The sequence below is a fragment of the Pseudomyrmex gracilis genome, unplaced genomic scaffold (genome assembly GCF_002006095.1).
Source record: "Pseudomyrmex gracilis isolate BER0280 unplaced genomic scaffold, ASM200609v1 scaffold_2, whole genome shotgun sequence".
NCBI classification, from domain to species: domain Eukaryota; kingdom Metazoa; phylum Arthropoda; class Insecta; order Hymenoptera; family Formicidae; genus Pseudomyrmex; species Pseudomyrmex gracilis.
In genome coordinates, this window is record NW_018020586.1 from 1,000,629 (window position 1) to 1,016,109 (window position 15,481).

Here is a 15,481-nt window from a genome sequence, read left to right on the forward strand (position 1 = left end):
GCGTGACGCGAATGATCTCACAGTTTCTAGTTATCGCGATAACGTGTTTCCCGCCTCGAGACACGCATTGCTACACGCTTGCTAATCCTAATTCTGAACCGGATTTTTAACGTCCCGAAAGCGAACAATGACTCGACGCGTTTCATTGGATTTTGAAATGTTAAAACAATTTCGCAAACTTCCGTTTTCTTTCGCGCGTCTGTCAATGTGTTCTCTGTTGTTTTATTCAACGAGAAACGAAAACACACTTTTACACAATTTTATATTATTTATTTTTAATCATTTTTGAAGAGAGTTTCGAGAAAGACGCTGAACAACGAGGTTTCAAAGATTCGGAATTAGGTTTAGATCTCGCGTAATCAAATAATTAGCAATTAAGAACAGGGACGTGAAAACTCAAGGCTGATCGCTCACCCAAGAAGATCTCATCGATATCGTCGGCGTGGAGATCAAGATCGAGCTCGGCCGCGCCGTTGTTGCCGGGAACCCTCTTTGCCAGATCCATCAGTAGATCGTCTCGCAGCTCGAGGCGGCCCGCGGCCAGAAGTTCGGCCAGCAGGGTAAGATACGGGGAGGTCACTAAGCGCGGGCTGGTAGCACGCAGACAACCGGGCAACCAGAGTCCTGGGAGACCGTACGGAACCACAGGTACCGCTCCGGCACTGACGAAGCCGCCGTTCAGAAGTTCGCCGCACAACATAGATGCCGCGATGACCTCAGCTCCTCCCTCGTGACCTTGGCGCCGCCTCGATGTCGACTATCTGTAAACAAACAAACGATTTTCAGTTCTGCAATCGTTTTTCGAATTCGAAATGTTTTTTAAACTCGGGCACGGCATCTTCGAAAAATCAACGTTCCGGCGACACCGGTTCTCGATTTGCTCCCGAAGCTGGCTGCGCGAGTCGAGGAAATTAATTGCAAAACTTGCGCGCCAGGTTCTTCAAAGGTTTAACCGAGTAAGAAATAAGACGGCGGAGGGAGACGAGAGGGGGACAAGTGTTTCGCGACTTTTCGCGCTGAAAAAGCTTTACGTAGAGAAGCTGAGCGAAGACGGTAACTAAGTTTGTCGCTAACCGGCTGTATTTAGAATAACGGAAGTCGGTGAAAATTGCGAGGATAATTATATACGCGATGAAGGAATCGTTAACTTCGATCGTCGCGAAATTAAGTTACGAGAAAGAAAATACTTTTTGGTGAAAAAAAAAAAAAAAAAAAAAACATGAAACTTCGTGTCTCTCTCCGCGTATCTCGTTTCGCGGGAAATAGATTGCATCGGACAGCCGTTTCGTTAAACATGCACGCGGCGCAAATCCCGGATATCGTGTCTCCGGGACCCCAAGTCGTCGGCGCAAAGTGGCATTAAATATACAATTCTATGGACGCGCGCGAAAGAGCGGGGAGAAACGGCTCGCGAATATAATAAACGACGTGCGCGACGGAGAACGAAATTTCGAGTTCGGTCGCGGTATAACAAAGGAGCCTCGGGTAATACTAAACGCGAAACAACCGAGGGGATGAACAATACGATCTCTCACACAGAGAGACGGGCAAATGTGCACAATTATCGTGAAATATACGCAAATTAATCCCACCCATGCCAGGCTGGCAGGCGATGAAATACGAACCGAACGGAGTAACGAGAAGGCGGTGCCCCCGAGATACTGGGAGATAACGGGTGTTCGAAAACAAAAAGACGCGGTCTGCTAAATCGAGTATCAAGTTACTTCATTTCAATCGAGCGAACTTCAGTGGAACTTGGACTTTTAATTAAGTTGTTGACTCGATTGCTGCGCGATAAATTTTTTCAAGTAATAATCCTCTCGCAAATCCTCTTTGTTTTCGAAACGTGACGTTTGTTATTGCATTTTATTTGTCCGACGAAGCGTCGGTTGAGAAATATTTGAAATATTTAATACGTTTTGAACATTTGCGCAAATATTATTTCGAGTTACGTTGTTTTATCAAAATAAACGGTTTGCTGTTTATAATCACTCGGGTAATTTATCTTAAGAGCACACGCGCGCGCGCGCGCGCACACACACACACGCAACGTCCGAGGAATTAAATTCACGTACCATTTTTTGTTTAACGCGCATGTAAAACGAACTCGTGACAAACACAATATGTACAGGATTCCTTTCGTCAAAGTGTGTGACAAAAGATCGCAAAACTCTTTTTCTCTCGCACGTTCTTGTAGAGAAAGAGATGCGCAGAGACACGCTCGGTTGCGAGCAGCGACGATGCGGCACTGAACCGGCGCAAATGGAGCGTGACAGGCGAAAAACCGGAAATGATCCAGTGGGAGGAGAGGCTTTCCCGTGAAGTCTCTACCCACCACTCGCGGCATCGCGATGACGTCAAGCTTATAGCGCGAGTGTAAATGCGTCGAGTGATCTTACCAGATACAAAACCCGTGATAAACGCCCGATGCATGTCGCAGAGTTAAATGACGAATCTGAGATCCGGACAAGTTTTGCGAAATATCGGAAAACCGCGAACTTTTGCACAAATCGAAAAATAAAAAAAATTCTCACACACAGTTACAAATTAGAAAAAAAAAACAAAAAAACAATTGAAAAGAATAAAATATGACGCAAAAGGTCGTTTCAAACCTTCGAAAGTGTCAAAACAAGTTAAATGTGTGTATTTTTATAACGTTTTGTGTGAATACGAACAAATAATTTTAAAGACACTTCTTTAAAAACAATTTACGATACAAGACTGTGACACGTGACTACGTTCCTGGGAACACGCACGCACGTACACACACAACACACACACACACACACATTCTTGATAGGTGAGTCGAATCAGAAATGAGAGACACGCGGCGAAAACATCTCCTCCCGTTAATCCGATCGCCTACGCACGAGTTCCTGGCGAATACCTATACACGGTGAGATTACATTATGTACATTTCATGCGTCTCGAAATTATGTCGTCGTCGAGATATTCCCGTCAACTTCGGCGTCCCTGAGATTCCGAATCGGAATTTGCGCGAGGAATGTTCGCGTCCTCTTCTTATCCGCGGATCGTAGAGGATCCTCCTTCGCTGAGCGCTGTTGTATACACATGGAGTAAACACGGCAGAATATCCTTCGGCAGTATATTCGTTACAATAACCGACGACGGAATGCTCGCGGCTTACGAGAGGCAGCGGCGCGCGGATGGAGATTCCGCGCGCGCATCAGCGTTATCGCGGAAATTACTCAGGTAGACGAACCAGACATGTTTAATATCACATACGTGAAACCGGAATTTTACGACCTAGCGAAACGTAAACGTCCGGAGAGAACCATCGGTCATCGGATAAATTAAAAAAATTTAGCCGTTTCGATTTCGGCTTGATTACCGAGCATCGAATTGGTTATCGTCGTCGTGCGGCAAGCGCAAATATTAGCAATACATTTCCGTCTGTCAATACGCATCGTGATATTTGCACGCGTTGCAACATTGAAACAACAACACAAACTAACGTGTACGAGACGCGTGACGATTAACTTTAATACTGTATTTTTTCATTCTAAAAACGTGGACGCGTTTGATTTCGAAATACGAAAAAAATGTCGCAAAACTTCTGGCGTCTTCCTTCAAGTTGTTTAATTAAAACGGTTCGAGTTCTGACGGGAGTTTCAGAGATTCAAAAGTACGGAATTTTAAAATTGACGCGTGCGATCGCAGAGTTTTTGTCTCAACAGACGCTTCGCGTAGATATTCCGCGCTTACGCAAAGAGAAGAGAGGAAGTTAGCGATGAACAAGGACATCGACCAGAAGCGGCAGACGAACGGGCACCACAGTGACCACCAACATCTACCATCCCCCGGCTCGCATATTCGAAACTGGAACAACCTTACTCCTCTCCCGGAACCGCTCGCACGAAAACGTACGGCCGCCCGGCACGAGATATTGTTCCGCTTTGCCATGGCCATCTATAAAGCCTTAAACACCGGTCTTAACCACCCTCGAAAACGGACCGTGATTTATACAAGTCGCGTCTCGCGGCGCACTAAAAATTTCACGACTCGTGGAATTCGGAAAACGTGAGATATTTCGTTGGGCGCGGTCGCGGATTAACCGCGACTTTTTGTTTTTTTTTTTTTCGTCATTCCGCGGTTTCTTCTCGTGATACAGCAAAAAAAAAACGAGAGGAGAGAGCGCGATTTTTTTCGGGATATTCGCGCGACTTCCGCGCGACACTCGCGCGATTAAACGTCGAGGAGAGACGAAGCGCGCGAGCGCGCTTAACCGCGAGGATCGTCCTCGAGCACGTACGCGCGAGAGATCCTAAAGGATCGTTTCCATCACCTCCCTCCAACCCCGGCGTCTGGGTAAACATCGTCGCCGTGTCGTTACCGACTGCAATCTCGGTCGTACTTCGGGGAAAATCTGGTGGTAAGGTACTCGATATCACCTGCGCGACGGAAAATCGCGAGTCGCGAAAGAGGAGGGCTTATAAAATGATAAACCTAAGCCAGATAGATCGCGCGAGATTCTCGTCCTTTGAGCCCTGCAATACCCGAGCGCGGACTTTGCAACGGGGGATTCCCATTTGAATCCTCCTCCGCGCGCGCGCACATGCGAAAGAAAGAAAGAAAGAACGCGATGATAATCAAGATAAAACTGTCGGAAACAGCGTTCTCGATATGCACAAAGAAAGACTTTGATCGAGGATTCGACAAAGGAAAATTTGATGATCGAACGATTTTAATTAAAGCGACTGAGAATACAACGAGCGAATTTCATATTTCATAACTTTGTCGAGATAATTTTTTAACCGCAGTTCACTTTCCGCTCTTCGTCGCTTGTCGACAAAAGTAAAAGTTGGATAATCAATTCAATTGGTTAGGTACTTGCTCGGTCGATTTCAAAGAAATATCTATCAAATAGGTGTGCACAGTTTTTTTTTTTTTTTTTTTTTTTAAATAAACGAGAAATTCTCGGATCCAATGGAAAAAATGACTGGAAATAGATTTTTTCTCATCTGGCGGTCTTTTGAAGTTCCATTTTTGAAGAATTTCATCAATTTGCTATCTGCAGGATACAGATTATAAATAGATCGCAAATATACGACCTGTAATTTAATTTTGCTTTTGTGCTCTAATAAATTAGCTTCAATATAAATTAAATTCCAAATATGAACCATACAGAAAATGATATTATTTCGTTTCGATGCTCACAAAAATCGTATTTTCATCCGTTGAATTTACTTCCGCATTAACGAAAATTACATTGCCAAAATACAATGTTAAGTATATATTGTAAACGGCATAATGATGCGATGTTAATTTATTCAGAAAAATTGTTCGTTTTTTTCCTCACGTTGAGTTTTTCGAGCGCTCGCTGCAACTCCGTGCGTACGTATATAGTTTAAACTTTTTATTACATTTTTGCCTCGTTTGGCCTCGCGCAAGAGAAAATACTAATTTATTTCAACTTTTCGTCTGTCAATTATATGTCGCGGAAGTAAAAAAAAAAAAAAGAGTATTACGCGTTGATTCAGCTACGCAGAGTTCGACCTTCGCGAGAAATATTTATCCAACAATTTTGAAAACGCGTTAATTAACTCCATTTTATCTCAATTTCACAATAAAACACAGTATAAAAATTTGTAATAAATGTATTGTATATATTCTCTCTCTCTTTTTTTTTTTTTAAATGTAATTTATAAATTAATATATTTCGCGATACGTAAGTGCGTGATTTTCTTCGAGCTATCGCTATGTATTCCCGCGGAAAAAGAAAACGAAGAGCGAAGACTCGCGGAAAGGATATTTGACTCAAGAAAGTGAACGGGAACGTGCCGTCGGAGATCTCGAGCGAATTTTTCACCCTCTCCCAGAACTTCCTCTCCGCCAGCTCGTTGATTACATTAGGGGCGAGAACAGTCCTCCCCTGCGGCGCGCACACACACCGACGGAATCTTCCAAATCGAAGTCAGAGAGCTCTTCTCCGACAAGAATCTCCCGCCGTTAAGATTTTTTTTTTTTTTTTTTTTATTTGAATGCAAATGGCTAGTTTCTCTCATCCTCCTCGACCGTTCCTTTATCACTCGAGTGAGAATACGGACAGATTTCGTGTCTCTCAGCAGAAATGCAATCCGGTGCGCACACACACTCGAGATCGACATTTTGTAAACCTCAGCGCGTAAACCGCACATACACTCTCTCTCTTTCTCTCTCTTTCTCTCTCTCGTCCGTTCATCGTAAAGGGGAAATTTTTTGTTTAACGTGTGCTTTACGAGCGCAATCGCTCGAATCGATCCCATTTACCCTTCGTGCCTTACCGAAGGCGCGCGGTAAAACACAAAAGGAGTTCGTAATATTTCTTTTTTCTCTCCTTCCGAACCCCTCCGAACGTGATCTGTAACTCTTTTCGATTTTTTTATTATCCCTTCGAGAAAATCTTCCGTGCTCTTCTCTCTTCTTTGTGTTTTACAGTAATCAATCTTTACCGCCCTTATGTGTGCCTTATTCGCGAGATAATCTCGCGCGTTCGCGACGATTTGGCGAATTTTACTGGTCGACAATAACAGTTCGAGCAACTTCCGCAATTCGGAGATGTTTGTCATCAACGTTCGGGATCTCTCGTGGTTTACGAACTCGTCAGGCAGCGAGTCGTGTCGTTAAAGTTTCAACCGTCCGTGGACACGCGCGCGGGCGCGCGGCGTGTACAAGCGTAGAGTCCTCTCCAAGTTAAAATGGAGCTCGTCGTGTGCATCGCGCCGCCGCGCCGGTCTCAGGTAAGGCGAGACGTAATTTACTGGTTTCTGCTTGTTACAGCGACCGCACGTCGACGTGTCGCCGGCGTTTTCTCGTAAAGTCGACAAACTCGACGTAATTTTATCCCCCCGTCTTCAGATACGGCCTTCCTCCCTACCATGTATAGTACATAACACCGGCTTTCTGTAACCGGTCCCTTTCCCCCGTGCCCTTCGGCCAAATGAGATTTTACTCGGCGCGGACTCGAGGCAGGTTCCGCAGAACACGCAACGGCTACGCGCGCGGGATCACAGGATGAAACAATTTATGTAATCTGACTCGGTGATCTCGTCAGCCTCTTCTTGCGGTTTCCTCGTCCGCGAGAGTTTTGCAGATAAAAAAAAATAAAGGACTATTCGAGTTATCTCTCTTTGTCTTTCTGTAATAATATTTTGTTTCAATTATTTCATTAATATTCTTTTTAATTCGAACGTGTCTCACAAATATATATAACGTCTCGATTTTGTGTAACAAATAATTTTATTTCCTAGCTCTCGCGACAACACGTCTAATAACCATTTTAGCAAGGTTATTAACGTGGAATCGATAGGTGATTTGTTTTCAAGTTAATTGTTATGACGCGTAACATCAGACGAGTCGTCGTCGGCGCGTAATTAACCTGCCGGTAACAATAGCTAGTTTGCGAAATTACAAGAGCGTGTCGTAAAGTGCGAGAGGAATAATATATGTGGAAGGAGTCAAAGTCGATCTTTCTCAACGCGTCAGAGGAAAGGAAAATCGATACTTAACCGACACGCGGGAACCTATCGAAAGCGTCGCGAGAATTCTATCTAGCGGGGAGAGATGCGAGTTTTCAAATTAATATAAACAAACGAATATCGAACGCGCACACGCGAGTATCGTCGTCGCCGAATCGCGGATTACACAGAAATGGCTTTTGCTGCGATAGCTCGGCAATCGGATTTGCGAGCGAGTCGAGGTTATCCGCCCCCGAGAAAGGAGAATTTACATGAGGATTCACACACGGCTTGCCAGAGACGATCGAAAAGAGACAACGAACGGGGGTGTCAAACGAGGGGGCGCGCGATTTCGTGTGCGCGACGTAGCGCGCGCGCGGATGCTCTCTGCTTTCCAATATAAATTTAAATGTATTTGACGCATCATCGAACACAACGCTCTCCATAAAGCCTTGTGCCGTTGCGTGTAAATTTTCGTCTCCGAGTAAATTCCATTTTTCTCGATAAAACGGCGCTTTATTGCCACTGGCAAAATATTCCCTCCGCGATATAAGGAAACGAAAACTAATAATCTCGATCGTAACTTGCGACAATACAGTTAGAAAATATCTCGTTTGTTCTTTAAATGCGAGTAATTGTCAGAGAGAGAGAGAGAGAGAGGCGAGTCGGGGATAAGACGGTACAATTTTCTGCGCTGTCATATTTTTAATCTCACACGTCTTTGTATCGGCGTATAAACAGTATATTTACTTTTTTTTTTTTGTCCTTCTTTTAATAACGCCGTAATTTGCATGCTTTTGTTGCACGTTGTTTACACGTGCGTCATCGTCATCGTCGTCGAAAACAGAAATAAAAAAAAAAACATCAAAAACGTTTCAGCCATAAATTGTTCGATCTTTTCACGTAAGCGTAAGATTCATATATCGCGTCGCGGGAATGCAAACTCAGGTGAGGTCCAAAGCGAGTGAACTCAGCCAGGGGACAAGGCAGAGCAGGTTGATTGATCGCGTGTCAGGTTCCAGCCAACCTGGCGCCAGTACAGTGGTGCCCAACCCGACGCGAACAACACCGCGGCAAATACTCGTCGCAACACTCCTCATCGAGGGTGCAAAGCACGACTCTATTATAACGTAAGCGGAAGTCAAGTCACATTTTTATCGAGTTCCGAGTACGCGCGACTTGAAGCAAGTATAAAGCCCGAGCACACGATGACGACAATGCGCGGTATAAGATATTTCTGCTTTTTATATGCGGTCACACGCCCGCACAGTTCATCACGGACAATTTATTGTATACACAAGGAACAAACTCTCGCAGAGACGAAAACATGACGTCAAAATAAACCGAGGATAATTTTAAGAAAAAAAAGTCACAGCGTGAATTAAATCGCGTGATAACAAATTTTGCGTTTTTACGATCTTTTCGAGCACATATAAACCGCGCGCGACTCGCTTAAAGATTTAAAGAGCATAGCTGTGTAGTACGTATTACGTGGGGCTGTGCACCTCGAGTAATAAAAGAGACTCTCTTTAATATTGAAGGTAACAACTTGGAAGTTTCATCTACTTAATCCCGAATATTTTCAAAAACGTGATTACTTTTTTTCGAGACGTGCGACACGGTTATATAAAACGTATTACCTCACTAGTTCCGTGACGAGATGCGTCAATATAAAATTTTCCTCGCGCTTCCTACGACGAAATAGGAAGTGTAAACAATCGTACGTGATTTAATAAAAATCGCAAGAAAAACCTGTAATTATTTCTTTGTGCGCGCGTGTCCGTCCTTGTGTCACGCCGGAAAGCGTGAGATCTCATCGCGTAATAATCTATGCGGCAATTACCGTCTCGTTATAAACGGAATGACGAACGACGAACGACGCACTTGCACCCACGCGCTCGGATGAAGAGTCTCGGGGGGGAGCTGCGCTCTCTCCGGCAATTAGAACGTAATTACGATAAAACGGCGGCGGCGATAAACGTCCGGGATATCGGTTTTCCTTTATCGCATACACACAGCGAGCGAGAGAACGCAAGGAATAAAAAAAAAAAAAAAAAAAAAAAATAACTCTCTGAAACTCGGTCAGGGTAAACTGTAACGAAGCGCCGTGGCGGCGAACCGTTTTAATTCGCGACGGAAAATACACGTTTCCAGGCACGACCGCGACTCGATCGATAGACAGTCACCTCTCCGGCGTGTACGTTCGACCAGCGTAAATTCGCGTGAGCGCGAATTAAATTCAGCGTGGATTTCAAGGAACGAGAAAGAGAGGAAGAGAACACGGCGAATTTCAACTCCCTCTGCGATAAAGCCCTATGAGAGCCAACTCCCCCCGTCATGGGAAACGAATCACGGCCCTGTGTATGCCTCCAACCCCCGTTGACCTGTCAGTCACTTTATCCCCCTCTGTGCCGGGCTCTCCCGCCGCGCCAGGTCCCTTTATTTGATCGACGAGTGACGTTATCGCGGGTAATATTGGACGACGAGGAACAGAGATAGAGAGATAGATAGACAGAGAAAGAGAGACGATTCTCCGACACTTCCGAGCGATCCTGCTCGCTCCATCAAACATTCATGCTGTCGGCCGCAAGCTCGCGCGCAGTCGACCGACCGACCGACCAGCGTCGACCATCCCGTGAAAACGCGCCCGATAAAATGCAGTCCGCTACTCGCTCGCCTCCTCCCCCGCGCTTTTTGTGCCGTCGTCGCCCACCGATTCTTCATATCCCTCGAGATTAAACCTCGGTTTCCGCCGCGTTTCCTTTGACCCACCTACAAATTTGCACGATCGACCTCGCTCCCTCTCTCGGTGTACACACGTTGTATTTTTAATGGTTTATTTTCATGCGATACTTTTAACCCTGCTTGCGCGTTAAACTTGCGGGGCAGATCTCGCGGCTCATCACGTGGCATTAAAAGGAAATCCACACCCCACGGAAGAGAATTTAACCCCGTGTCCTTAGACGCGAGCTGCCGACGCTCGAAAAGTCGCTTCGCACAGAGGGATCGCCTTCCGGCATACGTTATTTCAGGAAGAGGGATCGATATTTTCGTGCTCCCCTCCTCCTTACCCGGCGCGATTATGCGCCGTGTTTTTATACAACGGCCTGTAATAGATCGTAAAAGCGACGACGCGGACGAATGGCTCGCTAATTGAGCGAATCCCGATATCGTTCAGCCGTCGGTTTTAGTCTCGTTGGAGATTTTAATGAACGGAACAACGATAAGCCGGCGATACGATAAGAAGGTCGAGGCAGGAAGTGAATTATGAGAAGCATAAGTTGCGCGGAGATGAACATCAAATTGCGTTGTTGCAATTCGCGTCGCGTCAAATATAATTAAGACGCGCGCGAGGTTGTTGCATTGTTTCGCGAGATTGACACGTGTGTGACACGAGACTTTGAAAATTTTTTATCGACATCTTATCAGATTTAAAACCGCGCTTAACAATATCAAACTCAACTTTCGACGTTGCGATCTTAATTAATTAACTTCGACGCTCTACTTTGTAAGATTCAAGTAAGATTTAAGTAAGTGTTAATTAAATCGCGAAGTATACTTCGCGGGAAAGTTAATGATTTGTTTGTTAACAACTCGAGAAATGTTGGAAACTTGCCACGTCGTGCAATAATCGAGGGAGAGAATAGGGTAAACTAACCGAAAAAAATAAAAGAGAGAAAGAGAGAGAGGAGAAGAAGTGTTTGAATGCAAGAAGAGCAGAGTCAACTCTAGAGCACTTTGTCACACTCCAGAGAAGACCGAGAAGATACAGTGGCTTGCTCTAGTTTACGGTTCTCAAAACATGCGAGAGAGAAACTCAGGTACGTGTGTCCCACGTGGCAATGAGGCTTCCCCGAAATTGTCAGAGAATTCGAGCAGTTTCGCGACGACTCCCGCGGGAGCTCCGATGAAAGATACTCTTGTGCTCTCGCAACTCTCGTCATCTCCTCCTCTACATTATCTGGATGCGGGCATCCGAAATAATTTCAACTTGTGTTAAAATTAACGCGCGTAGTCAACAATGGCGATTGTTTTCATCTCGAGACAAACAATTCGCACTTAATTATTGTTGTGAGAAAACAGATGGTAGGTTGAAATCATTATATATCGTACGAAAGACTCTCGAAAGCTCGTGAAGAGAGAAAAATATGTTTTTTTTTTCTTTTAATTACATTGATCCGTGATATCCGTGTTTATTACGAGAGAACCGTCTCGGACGGATAATTCGCGGATAAAGTTATTAATTACGTAACCAATCGATCAAAACCGGACTTGATTATATTAATTGTCCATGCGGTCTATCCAATTCATTGCGTATTTAATGCATCAGTTGCTTCGTTAGAGCCGCGACGGATACATCGGAACACGTCGAAACGCAATAGATTAATATATTTACACGAAGCTCTCATGTTCGTCGTCATATTCACAGCGCTAAGCGTATAGTTGCATAATTCTTTCGCTGTTGCGATAAATGCAACATCACACATGTACACACATGTACACAGATTATTTATCAGGTATAAAAAAAAAAAGATTCCTTCTCTTCACGCGCAATAGTTCAATCGATACATTTTACGTTTTCAACTTCTGTTCTCCTTTTTTCTCGAAATATTTCACATCTCGCGTATTTACACAAAAACTGTCAAGTGTCGACATCGATTTGATTCTAACTGAAATGTCGTAAAATACACAATTTTAGAGGACATATTTTTTATACACGTTCTCTCTTTTTGAATTCTAAAAAATACTAGCACAACACAAGAGCGCGCTATTATTGTTTTTGTTTTAACGTTTTGTGTCAGTGAACACAACCTGTCACCGCGATGACAGCTAGTATATCTTACAAATCATATATAATACACATTAGAGAGATGTCAGAAATAACGCATGAAAATTAAAATCAAAAAATAGTGAGAAAGAGAAGTGGAAAAACAACACGTGACTGTATTTTAGTCAGGTGTCATTAAAAACGTGACTAAAGTAAGATCACGTGACTTTAGTCAATTATAAAGGAGATTTTTTTTTCTAGTAGGAAAGCACTGCTCAAAAGATATGAAGATTATAAAAGAGAGGAAGAGAGAGAGAGAGAGAGAGAAATATGACGTATTTATCCTCATCATAATAATTTTGTATATATATACCGAAGATTCAAATGCAAGACAATTCTCTGTTCGGGAATGGCCGCGCGATGACATTTACTTCTGCATAAAAGCAGAAGCGGGCTGCAATCATCGCGTACGCCTGCAAATCCGTCGCGAACAGGTTCATAATCCCGGTTTTACACCCTTCTTTTATTAATACGGCACAGTAACAGGTTTAATCCACACCGACTCTGTATTGTTCGCCAAGTTTTAAAAGCGATGCCGCATTGTTCGCGAAAAATATATTCTCTCTCAAGTATATGGTTTTTTAAAAAACTTTTTTTCGTTATTCTTATGATATATCAATTGTAACCGTAAAAAAAAAAAAAAAAAAAATCGAGCGCTCGAAAAGAATTTTGAATGTTTTTTTTTGTTTGGTGTTTTTTAATTTACTGCGATGTGTTTGAAGTGATCGATTTTTTTAGAGCAAAAATTGAAGAGTTTCTTTAAGGAGGAGTCTTTGATATTTTAATGCTCGGCTCTCGGATAGCTTTGAAAACATTTTTTTTTCTCTCTTCCGTCCGTTTTTTTTTTCCGCGAGTAATTACGCGAAGCACGAGTTCGTTTTCCACTTAATCCCGCGGATCGGGAACTTATACACGAACCGTACACGAACTTCGTTATCGAAACTTCCGTGTCGGAATTAAATCGACCACTAATCCGGGCAACCTCCTGCTCAGACGCAACGAGACCGCAGCGCGCATCCGTCATTGCGATCATTACGGAATCGTTGGCACGTCGTCACCACACGAGAGACGGAAGACGCTGGCACTGCAGGTATTTCGTCCCGGGAATGCAAATGGCTCCGCGCGGTGGGATGATAATATGCAGATTAATCCGTGCAGCCGGTCGAAAACTCTCTCCTCGCGCTAGCGAAGAGAGACCGTGCGCGTTGTAATCTCGGTTGAGGTGTTTCTCAACAACGATTTCGAAACAATCGGATTTCATTACGTGTTTTTATCCCCCGCGAAAAAAGACAAAATTCTCCAATAGAAAATGAAATACAAAGTAAAATATAAAAAAAAAACAAAACAAACTACGACGAAATTTAGTGAGAATAAAAAAGTGATTTAAAAAAGCGAGACAGGACTTGGATAATTGTATCAAATCGTGTACCGAAGCGCTTTACTTGGGGATTTTATGTGTTCCATTATTTTACGGTTCATTGTGACACCTCATCTTCTATCGTTTGAACGACGGTAATGAATAGTAATGAAACAGCTGTCGATACGACTAGCGCGCGCAGGCCGCGAAAAATTTGCGTGTACACAGTCGAGAACATCGTGTCGGCAACACGATGAAAACAATTCGTCTCAATAATGCCACTCGGGAAATATCGATGTTATTTTATTGAACGAAGGGGTAGCTAGGCGCGAATAATACCGTTATAAATCATAGGAACGTTCCGGATAGACAAATGTTTCGCTGTGCCGGAGCGAACGATAGGCGGAAACGTGTGTGCCGTGTTTTTTTTTTATTTTATTTTTCTTCTCCTCGTAAAACTGCTAAAGCGAATATGAAAAAATAAATTAGACGCATATATACGAACTTTGATTTGCGCATTGTTTTTACTATGCATATTAACCCTCGGAGAAGGATATGCTGCAGAGAACTGTGGCCGAGTCGCTTCTGAGTGACCGAATAAATAATCAAAAAGTCGCCTCGCATTCACAAACACAGCGTATAAATGTACATTGTTTCATTTATTTTATTATCATTTAAATATGATTGTGTTAATACTTAACAAATACCACTCATCAAGTGACTCAGCCACCGTCGAAGATTAACACAACGCGTATTGTATTGTTTGAGAGATAATATAAAACGTACACCTCCCACAAATTTACAAATCTGTGCGATTGGGACTGTCAGTCTTTCTTTTTTTTGGTAGGAGCTAATACGTTTCGTATTTTCATTCTTCTTTACACAAATTTATCTTCAACATAATTCGACACGCCCTATTTGTCCCTAATTGATCTTCGGACTGATTTATCGCTCGGAGATTTCGTGACAACCCTTTCCGCACTCGGGAGGAGGCTATTACTCACCGATGTATCGGCGCATCTGCCGCGAACATCGTGTAATTCCTCGGGTACGAGGTTGACTCTGGAAGCGGCAGGTGGTTCACCGAGAACCGAGTCTGATCGATAGCTTTAATGACGAGGGCGCGACGAAGACGACGACGACGACGACGACGACGACGACGATCGGGCTGCGGCGCGCATCGAGCTCCGTTTCCCGATATGTCGGTCGCGCCCCCGAGAAACGATGATAATTAATGTGTTCCCCCCGCCGCTCCCGTTTCCCTTCCTCCCGACCGCCTTCCGCTTTCTCGCGCAACGTCTATCCGAGCCCAGACGGAAACTTTTCCGCCACGTAGTCGGGAGCATACATTCCCGCCACGTACGTAAAATAAGCGACGTGTCGCGCGCGAGCGTGTTCGCTTCGTGCCGAAAGTTCTCGCCCGAAAACTGAATTTTCCACACGATTCCGGAGTAACGGTACACCGCGTGTCTTTGTCACACCGTGGCCGAGATAATATTACTCCTCCGGGGGATGGAAACTGCGTGTGTAATGACTGAGCGCCGCCATTAATTTTCGCGAGATATTTCAGTCGAGAGAACGCGGAGAATCGTATCCGACAGTTTCTTAATTAGAAATTATTCGGCGGAAAAATCGACGATGTTCTCCGGAAAGTCTTTTAAATTTCGCAAATTTTTCCGCAAGCAAACACACTCGCGATAAATACACGAAAAAAAAAAAAAGAAAAAAAAAAGATGAGAGACCGCAAAAGTCTGTCTGTCGCGTCGCCGTTGATGTAAATGAGACGCTTTCTCGAGAACGCGTTCTTCGCGGAGATTCGACAGGACGAAGTAATTTCGT